General features: G+C 41.5%; 1 long non-coding RNA gene across 4 annotated transcripts; it reads right to left on the reverse strand.

Annotated features, from left to right (window-relative positions):
* Positions 1-2,211: 2,211 nt before the first annotated feature.
* LOC103396379 (uncharacterized) lies at positions 2,212-8,066 on the reverse strand. Of its 4 annotated transcripts, none has more exons than XR_003048739.1 (4): positions 7,963-8,037; positions 7,482-7,517; positions 7,294-7,389; positions 2,212-2,869 (listed from the first exon to the last, which is right to left on the reverse strand). It is a non-coding gene; the product is annotated as an uncharacterized LOC103396379 (long non-coding RNA). The 4 variants fall into 4 exon arrangements; XR_003048738.1 differs by having other exon boundaries at positions 7,486-7,520; XR_523349.3 differs by having other exon boundaries at positions 2,213-2,869; positions 7,482-7,520; positions 7,963-8,047.
* Between the last annotated feature and the right edge of the window lie 1,555 nt (positions 8,067-9,621).

A 9,621-nucleotide genomic window follows, 5' to 3' on the forward strand; every position in this document is an offset into this window, starting at 1 on the left:
ATCCATTTATCCATGATGGAACCACCGCTCTCCAGAAAAAGAAAACTGGAATAAAACGGCAGAAAATCCTCGTTGTAAAAATCCTCAGCCTGACTCCTTGGTCTGTTTTGACTCAAACATGCTACATGGATTAAACTGGATTTTTTTTTTTTTAAAGGCAGAAATTTCTCAACGCGAAACAGACATACGTTTCAACCCACAGTTTTATACATACAATGGAATACATAATAAGTCACTCCTTACAAATCTCCTCCCATGTTTTTGCACGAAGGTCCTACTCTCCCCCGGCCGCTCTCTACGCTCCCATGACAGCATAAGAGCAAAAAGGGAAGGTTGTCTGTCTGCACTCCTGGAGAAAACGACTTGAGGTTTTAACCATGTGCGGTTTACCATGCCATGTTTTTGGGCCTGAATTGTACCAGATTAACAAGGGAAATACAGACAAACTGGCCCAAAGGTTTGATAACAAACCAACATGTTTTGATATTACTGGTAAATACGGAATTACACTGATATCACAGTAAGTTTTTAGTCTGAGATTTCTGTCAAGTGTCATCCTTTTTCCTCCACTGCCAACATTTGCAAAGGACTTGCAGATAACTTGCATACCCCTGTTGAATGCTAAGGCATCTCACTTTCTCCAAATGCTTGGCACAAGCACTCCAGCTAGAGCAACAGTAAGCCTCTTGATGTGGTCTGCCGTTTCCTCTTAGCTGGCTTTGCTACAGCATGGGGGGTTTGAGGAGTGTGGGAAAAAACAGTGTGAAAGGAAAGAGAGGAAGTGTGTATTTATCTCTGTTGGTGGGGCATGATTTCCACTTTGATCTGTCTGCAGACCAATTTCTGGGCTGCACTGTGGGCAGCACCAGCCATGAGGTCACTGCGTCAGCCGCAGTAGGTCAAGATCATTAGGCTGCACCTGTCCAGACACAAACGCTAAAGATTCCCTGTGCACGAAGCGGCAGGTGGAGTAAAATGTGATTTGAAGTTTATCTGTGTTTGTTGTGGCTTAAATGACCGACTCAGGCTGACCGAGAAAACCCAGAAAAAACATGGCACCGGCTAGTTAGATGTCGCCACCACTAGTTATTTCCACATTAAGTATTTCATGCTGAGCACTAAACCGCAAAGGGTTTGTAATTTTCAAATAATGAGGTGTTTTCTTTACAAATGACTTGTAACTGTGTTACTAATTAAAAGAAATAACACCGTATTTACATGAAAGACTACAATATAATATTCCCATTCAGACTCAGCCAAAGGCTGCTGATCCATTAGCCATTATCTGGAACCTAATTCATTAAAGCCCAAAGCCACATGTCAGCGCCTCCACCAGTACGCAGAGTGACATAATGCAGGTATTTGTTATGTTAACATCAATGTGGCTGTAAGCTACCAAGCTACGCCCAAATATTTTGCATTTGAACTGATTTTCCATATGAGATGCCTTGCAGCAAAGTGACCTTTCACAGAGTAACAGCAGCATTTGATGCTCAATAACAACCTCACCGTGCATGTAGGCCTACTCTATATCTACAGTCAGGATTTCCAGCTGTGGGTACACCCACACCTCTCCTCCTATTCTCTGTGAGCATGGAGGAAGTCAGTCAGCAAGAGTGCAAGTGGCAAATGGTAGTAAATGGTGGCCTGGGAGCAGATTAGCTGCTTCTGTGTCTATCTGGTGCTGACAGTTCACACAGGCCTTTTTTCCACTGCTTCTGGGCGTATCAACACACTGTTTCCCTTCTCATAGCTCATTCTCCAGCCCGAGGGCTGAAACTGTGAAGGTACACTTCATGAGCGCCTCGAAAAGAAGATGAAAAAGTCGACCTACGGAGGTGAACTAACTGCTGAAACGCATTAACACATTTGGTTCTTGGTGTTTTATGGCAGTTGGCTTCTGTTGAACTACTGCCTCAGTTTTTTTCCTCCTCTGCTTCCTTTCCCTTTGCCTCTTCTTCACTTATTGTTTCTCTTATAATAACAGCACAGTGAAACGTGAGAAAAGTCTAGCTTTTTAATTCAGTACTGCCATTAAACAAATATTCATATGTCAGGTCAGAAGAAGTATGTGTTCCAGTAAACACCCACAAGGTTCCTATGCTCTCTATTAGACATACTTTAAACTAAATAGCTGTCAAAGTAAAACAGACCCAGTAGGGGGCAGTGATGCAAATAATAATAAAAAAAAAAACAATCAGATCTGCTGGTAAGGCCCAAAGAATAAAGCCTAGAGATTAGACCTTAGTGTATCTTAGTGAAGACTGGTTTATATGGAATTAAAAAATAAAATATTATTTTCCCATGCACCTGGTGGTCATGACGCAGCCAGACTGACTTTAATCTGTCCTGCCTGGTCAAGTACAGTAATTTGTTCATCTCTGAAGATATTATGGAACATTGTAGAAAAGTACAAATTAAAGTACAAACAAGACCCAACAATGACTTAAATATTTATATATATATTTATTTATATTTAAATTAATCAGCAGATTTATTAAGCACATGTGTATGAAAACACAGCTGTTAGCATCTTTTTTTTTTTTTAATATCCAAGCGTCTCTCATCAGTTTCACTGCAGCCACCCATTAGCAAACACTTCTGCTTCATTATCTTTATTAATGATGTTACTTTCCTGTCTGTCACATCACAGGCTTCCACTTGTGGCTCTAGAGATACTGCTGGTCATTAGGACAGCTCAAATTGTGGGATCCCATCTGGAGAGTCTCACATACAACAGCGTGAGGCCAAAGGGGCCATTCAGGCTCCAGCAAACTTTCAACAGTTCTGCAACCAGGTCCCTGTGTTGTGGAAGACAGGATTCAGAGAGACAGAAAGTCTGCGGGTTTTATTTCTCCATACGTATGGCCTAGAGAGTGCACAGGAAAAAGTAGTCATATTATTTGGAAAAGCCTTGAAGGGGAAAATTAATGAATATTCAGAGTGGATGTAGGGGACAGAACAGGCGCAGAGACATCATTAACAATGGAATGAGATGCTCGTCTCAGTAGACAAAGTGTTCCCAAAGCATGATGAAATTTTATGAGTTCTTCCAGCTTTTAATCATTTAGACGTATCCTATTGCAAAGCATGTTTTCCCCTCAATTCCAGTTTTTACTGATTAGCATAAACAAACGAGAAGTAAATGTTAGCATAGGGAGACATGACAGTTATGGTGGGCTGCAAAATTTCCATTTTCGGTCACGCACAACACGCAATGTCACCGCCGACGGCGAACTGGACTCTCCTCTAGATCACCCCGTCCAGACAGCTCTGCAGCGCAGGGTTCAGCACCTGACGTCACGTCCTTAAGTGGGAGTAGGGTCTTTTATAGTGAGTGGCGAGGGTGTGGTGCTCCGAGCGTGGGGACTATTAAGCTGTCACCACTCTATTTCTGTGGCGCGACTACAGTGGGATTTCTCTCACCCCCCGTGGAACTGGTAATGATGAGATCTGAGGTTAGTCGGCCACTTTGTCGTGTGTGGAGTCCAAACGCAGGATTGCACATGCAGCTACTGTGGTGCTGTGGCATGTATGGACACGTGAAGGTGTTAGCTCTGCGTGAGTCTATAGAAACCCAGGGGAACGCTCTATACTTTGCCCTCAGGGGGACGACCTACAGGGTTTAACCAGACAAGGACTCACTGACGGTAGATCTGCAGCTCTTTAATAAATCTAAATCACAGTGTTCCCCCAGAAACAATTAAAAAAGATTAAACATAATTGCTGAGTACGGCTGCATCCTAATACATGCAATCCTCCACTACACACAGTACTAGTTAGTTACTATAGCAGCAGTGTTTTTGTGTTCATCACTGTCAACTTACAGTTTTCATCTCAGTCAAATCAAGGGTTTAGTATCACGCTGTGGTCTCTGCCCCCGGAGTTATTTTATTTTAAAACAGGCTGCTGTTAACAAAACCCTTCATTTTGTCACCTGGAAGGAAACATCAGTGGAATTATGAAAATTGACGTGCGTTTACAAGAAAAGTTCCTTCCTGGTGGTTAAGAATAGGCAATGATTTAAAGTTCCAAATGATATAGCTGCGACTGCTGAGGTGCAGTTTACAGGATGGAGTTCTTAATTATGTTTCACTTACAGAAAGTCTATTGAGTTGCTGGGATTATAAAACTGTCCTGACCCTAAACTTGCGACCTTTACCATGGTTTCCTGTTTGGCATCTGTGCAGGCTTCCTATGACACAGGCAGGGAACAGGAAGATACAGTAGCACCCCCTTGTGTTTTGGCCGAGACACAAGTTAAAAGGTCAGGCAGTTTTGTAATTCATCAAACTTAACTTTGATTAATATTAACAATAAGGTTTAGATTTCTGGTTTAAATGTTGCCTTTGAGAATTTCTCACACATGCGGCGTGTGATAAATCCAGGTTGCGTAAGGGCATTCCCTTGGCATTTGTGATTTTATGTGCAGCAAAAAAGCTAAATGGCCTGTTTGGCTATTTCAAGTCTGGCCAAACACAGCCAGACACAGACTTGTTTCGGCATAATTAAAACCTGCTGCACATGTCTGAAGGATTGCTTCACTGCAATGTCTTCCACAGCTAACAGCCCCAAATGCCTGGAACTAGAGCAGTGATGTCAAAGATGTAGCCAGGGGTCTGGATCTAGTCTGCCAGGAGGTCTGTTTGGGTCCCAAGGATGTTGTTAGATCTAAGTTAAGTTAGTGAAGTTGAGTAGGAGCCAGGATGCTCTCTATGGCAGCTGCCACATGCACTGATTTATGGATGTTTCTTATCATTACATTCAATACAATATATTTATTTGCACTGACCCAGAATAAACATAAATTAAATAAAAAAGTCAATTTATTTTTACAGTTGCACATTCATAGTAAAGTAGTACTGCCAAAGCGTTTTTTCTGACTTCCTGTGTTGTAGTTTTGCCTCTTATATATATATGAATATATTTACCGTATATAATATATATTTGTTCAATAATAAATAATAAAAAGGTATTTTATGTGATATAGAATACCTACATGGATTGTTTTAAATACTATAATAGAGAGGGGGACAACGAGGGGACAACTGGTCAGTGCTCTGGCCTTACAGCAAATGAATAGACAGACAGACAGATAGATAGATAAATGATTGAAGCACATTGTAATACAAGCAGAAATAGAATTCTGCCGATTTCGTAACCACTCAGGATTTCTCAATCCAGAATTCACGGCAGCACTTATCTCACTCACCGCCTCGTGCTGTCACTGCACAGGGCACCACAGTATAATGTCTGCGAGCACTTTTCCTAACGGCAAGGAATACGCAAAGACTCAGAATAAGATCTTGTGAGGGTCAGTGTGGGGACCAAGGCCGTCTCCAAGGTCTCCTAAACTGCCTGGATCTAAACTTAAGGTCATTCCTCTACTGCTCGACCAATTACCCACGCACACAGCTCTGCGGAGTCTCAGCCAGACGTTTTGGCCCAGTCCCTGCAGGACATCCTCTTGTGGGTTTATATTGGAAATGTGGCCTGCTATTGACAGACATTTTTTCACCAACCACCGATACACGGAGAAATCGCTCTGACCATGCCAGTTACAGCGAGTGGTTGATAGGCATGAATTAGATTTGTTGACAGAACTATTCAGATGTATTTCTTCCACCATCACTACAGGGGCCGTCTCTGACACGTCACTGCTGGTCAGTCAGTGAAACATATTTTAATAATTTCCATATCTCGACGGAAATGTGTAATTACTCGCTGTTATTTTCTCAGGGAAGTGAATGCTTTCAGTATCCGAGACATGGTGTCATTGACATCAGGCGCATATTTGCAGACGCAGTTTGGTGGGGTGAGTCATGTCATGACTTGTCTGCATGATTGTTCCATAACCCCCGGTCCCTGCAGAGAATCTCATTACGGGGGAAACGGTGGGGATTGTGTTGCTTAGTGGAGGGAGGGGGAGTGTGGATGTGTCAGCCCACGGACACCGTCAGTGATGATGTCACTGTCACTGTGTTCTCCCGCAGAGACGCAGCCCTCTGTTTGCACTGCCACACTTTTCTAATGTTGTGAGATTGTCAATGTTCCAGAGACAGAGACTAGAAGAGTCGACTTTTAGCAGAAATATTTTAGGAAATGTCACCACTACATTGTAAACAATCGACTAACGTAACAAGGCCAACTCCTTTGTGGCACAAAATAATTAATTTAAGCAAATTTTTCATGTTAAAGATGAACATACTCACTCCTCACTAGGAGCCCCCAGACAGTGTGAGTTCATTTTGATTTATGGAGAGCAAATAGTTTGGTTCTCCATGCGTGTGGGCCTCTAAAATGAACCCCCCCGACCCCCACCTCCTCGCTCTGGCGTGGTGGCCTTGTGTAAGTTTCAGCGTAAATCCAAATCACACGAGGTCACCAACTCCGACAGTCAGTTGCGAAGGGTTGAATTACGGCCTGGTCACTATAGAGAAACATTCCCAGATGGAGCTTCACTTTGAGGAGTAAACCAGAAAAGAGATACTCAATCGCTCCCAACGCTCTGAGGAGGAAGTCAGCGTGTAGCAGCGTGAATCTCTGCATCACATAGAGACCAAAACATGAACTGATTCAGCCTTTAAATACCAGGACGGAGAATACAGCGTTTTCACTGGGAGAATGAATGTGAATTGACATGTACGGGTCATAATAAAACCAGACAGAATTCCCATTTACAGCTTCTCTGCTTCACAGCACTTTTCCAATGGACTGTAAAAATATGGAACATGGCCCATGTAGACACATATTAACAATAAGTACCACTACAGAACTAGGCAACAGTCAATCATGAAATAACTTCTAAAAGAAAAGCTCTCTTAGCTGTAGTTAAATTATCACAAATGACAATAAAAAACTGAAACAATGACGGCAGAAATGTCTGATAACTTTTGTCAACCGAACCACTCCAACAGCTTCAGCTGAAATACTCCATTAAAATACATTTTAAACATCTACAAATAGTTGAAATGGGAGAGAAACTAAAATCATACTAAAATTATAAATAACTGTCCTTGCCACCGACACAACCCTGCGACCTACAACAGCTCTGCCACCCCATAAGGGACATGGCCGTCACTTTGGAAACGATGCTCTTGATGATAAATGTTGTTTTTCTATAACTGAAGATGAATAAATGTAACCACCATCTTGACTTTGTTTTAACTTTAACATCACATGTGGACATGTACAGATAATTGAAAATCAGAACTTTTTTTTATTCCAACAGTGCCATAGTCTGTGGTTCAGTGAAGTTTCATATTAGGGTTTAAAATGATTGATCTGACTTACCACTTCAACTGTCCAGAAGAGCCTCAGCGATGACATCCCATCCATGTAGAACCTTCTGGGTGGTTCACCTCCATATCTTCAACACAGCAGTAATCACTGGGAAAAGAAAATATTAAATATATAAAACAGTAAAAAAAATATTAAAACATTGAAAATTAATCTGGTAAATTCCAGTTAGTGTCATTTACCCACAATGCAGTGTGAACCCTGAAATATCCAACAGGCTTCTGAACAAAACACAAAACATACTTAAGAAAAAATAAAGTAATTCAAATGTTTTTGCATAAGATTAAAATAATGTGAAATAACATCATAACAATAAAGTCAAGTCATAGTCTGTGGCTTGATGCTTTTCAACCAAAACCAAAGTGTGTATCTGTGGTGGAAGATAACAGAAATATAAGAGATACAGTATAATAATATTCAATAAATATATAAATGATTTGTTTGTCTGTAACAGATTGTAGAAAAAAATTGCATTGTTGACATTTAGGTGAAATACACAGACATGTCTTTGCAGAACTGAGCAACTGTAGCTTCCTTAGCTCTAAAGTCCTAAGTTCTAAAGTCAGAAAGCAGCCAGGATTCTGTTATTTTATGTTTCTTACAGACAGTCACTGTAGTAATTAAGTAAAAAGTTAAAGAGTTCCTTCATTTATTCATTTTTACCTGGTTGTGGCTTGACTCAGTCCTTTCTGACATGTTGTGAGTGCTGTGCTGTCACCCAGCGTGTGTGGAGCTCAGCACTCACACCTGCGGTCAATTGAATTTGCATATTTAACGAGTCAGAGAAAAGCAGGCACTCAGTAACAAAACCTTAACCTAACTTCCAGTTCAAGTGTGTTACAGCAAGCATGTGATTGTGTTTTTGCAATTTTTTTTTTTGATGTTTGAAGGATAAACTCTGAGAAGTCAAAGCTTAAAACCACTGTGGAAACAGCATTGTTCCAGGCAATCTCAAATGTCAGATCTAATCTTATAGATGATTGTTTTTTAGGACAAAGTTGGACTTCTTCTCAGAAGAAAAGAATGCAAATACTCACTGTTTCTGACTCTCAAAACATTGGTCTACCACAGGTGCAGGCTTTCCATACCAATTAACAAGTTCTCCACCCACAAATTTTCCAGCAAAATAAACTGGGTACACATAAAAAAGGCACATTAAAAAGGGAGTGATTGTCTTTGATATTCAATGCTTTAATTGGAACCAGGCTGCAAAATTACAGAGCTCTGTTTTGACTGCTCAAGGTTTTCATCAGTCGAAGGGGATTCCTGAGTGATATCCTGAGGAACAGTAGATTTCCTTTTAGAGGAAAACCAAACGAGGCAACACGTCATTGTTTTGCATTGGCTTTGTGGTCGATCTGCATTCTTTTTTTGGTACCTGTAATAGACGCTGGGTCAAAGGTTCAAACTCCTCCTGTCTGCCACTCACACATTGGCTGCATAAGTTCAGTAACCACATCAAATATGTCAGGGCTGCGTAAACATCTGGTAATCTTTGTTTCAGCTCCTCAATAGCGCACCAAGCTATGGTCACGCTGTGTGTACTCGGTCCTCTCTGGTTACACAATTTCTGGCTGCTCCCCCCGAGGTTACGTGGACAAACCGTTTTGGATCGCGGAAGGAGTTTCCACATAATAGGTGTTGACCGAAAATTCTTTGCAGTTATGGAAATAAACACATAAAAGGAGAAAATGGTGGAGTGTCAAAGAAGAATTGAAATAACCCTAAAGCACGACCATTTAACCAGAAGAGGTTTTTTCTTTTCTTTTGTTGGAAATCTCAATGGATTGAAAGAATGTAGGGAGCAAAATCTTTCAACAGACCTTCATGTTTAAAAATTACAAATATTATAACCAATGATTTGCTTTCAGTTGCATTAAAAAAGACAGGGCTTGGACACCGGGCTGAGAAGCGCGGACCATTCTGCGACCAAAGGTGGTTACAATTATTCTTTCCGTTTGTGGTTGTATTGACTTCAGTCGATGGTATTTGGCTGGCGACTTCCTTTTGGAAGTACTTAAAAGTACACGTCACAACAATTTGAACATGAATTTGACGGTCACCACCCAGCCTCATCGCAGACCCAGCCTCTTGAACTGGCCTAGCCTTACCTACTCTGTCAAGCTGCCTTCTGCCATGTGCTGTTGCAACGCTACAACCAATTACGTCCATTCATCCATCTACATTCATAAACTGGTGCATCTGGCGCATTACTTTACATGGCCCACCTTCAAGGCTGTTCTTACCATGCTGGCGGGGAGCCATACGGGGCTGCTGGCCCAGGCTCCTTTTCCCAAGTTCCACCCAGACGCTGTGTGCGCC

The sequence above is a fragment of the Cynoglossus semilaevis genome, chromosome 20, assembly GCF_000523025.1.
Source record: "Cynoglossus semilaevis isolate Cse_v1.0 chromosome 20, Cse_v1.0, whole genome shotgun sequence".
Lineage (NCBI taxonomy): Eukaryota > Metazoa > Chordata > Actinopteri > Pleuronectiformes > Cynoglossidae > Cynoglossus > Cynoglossus semilaevis.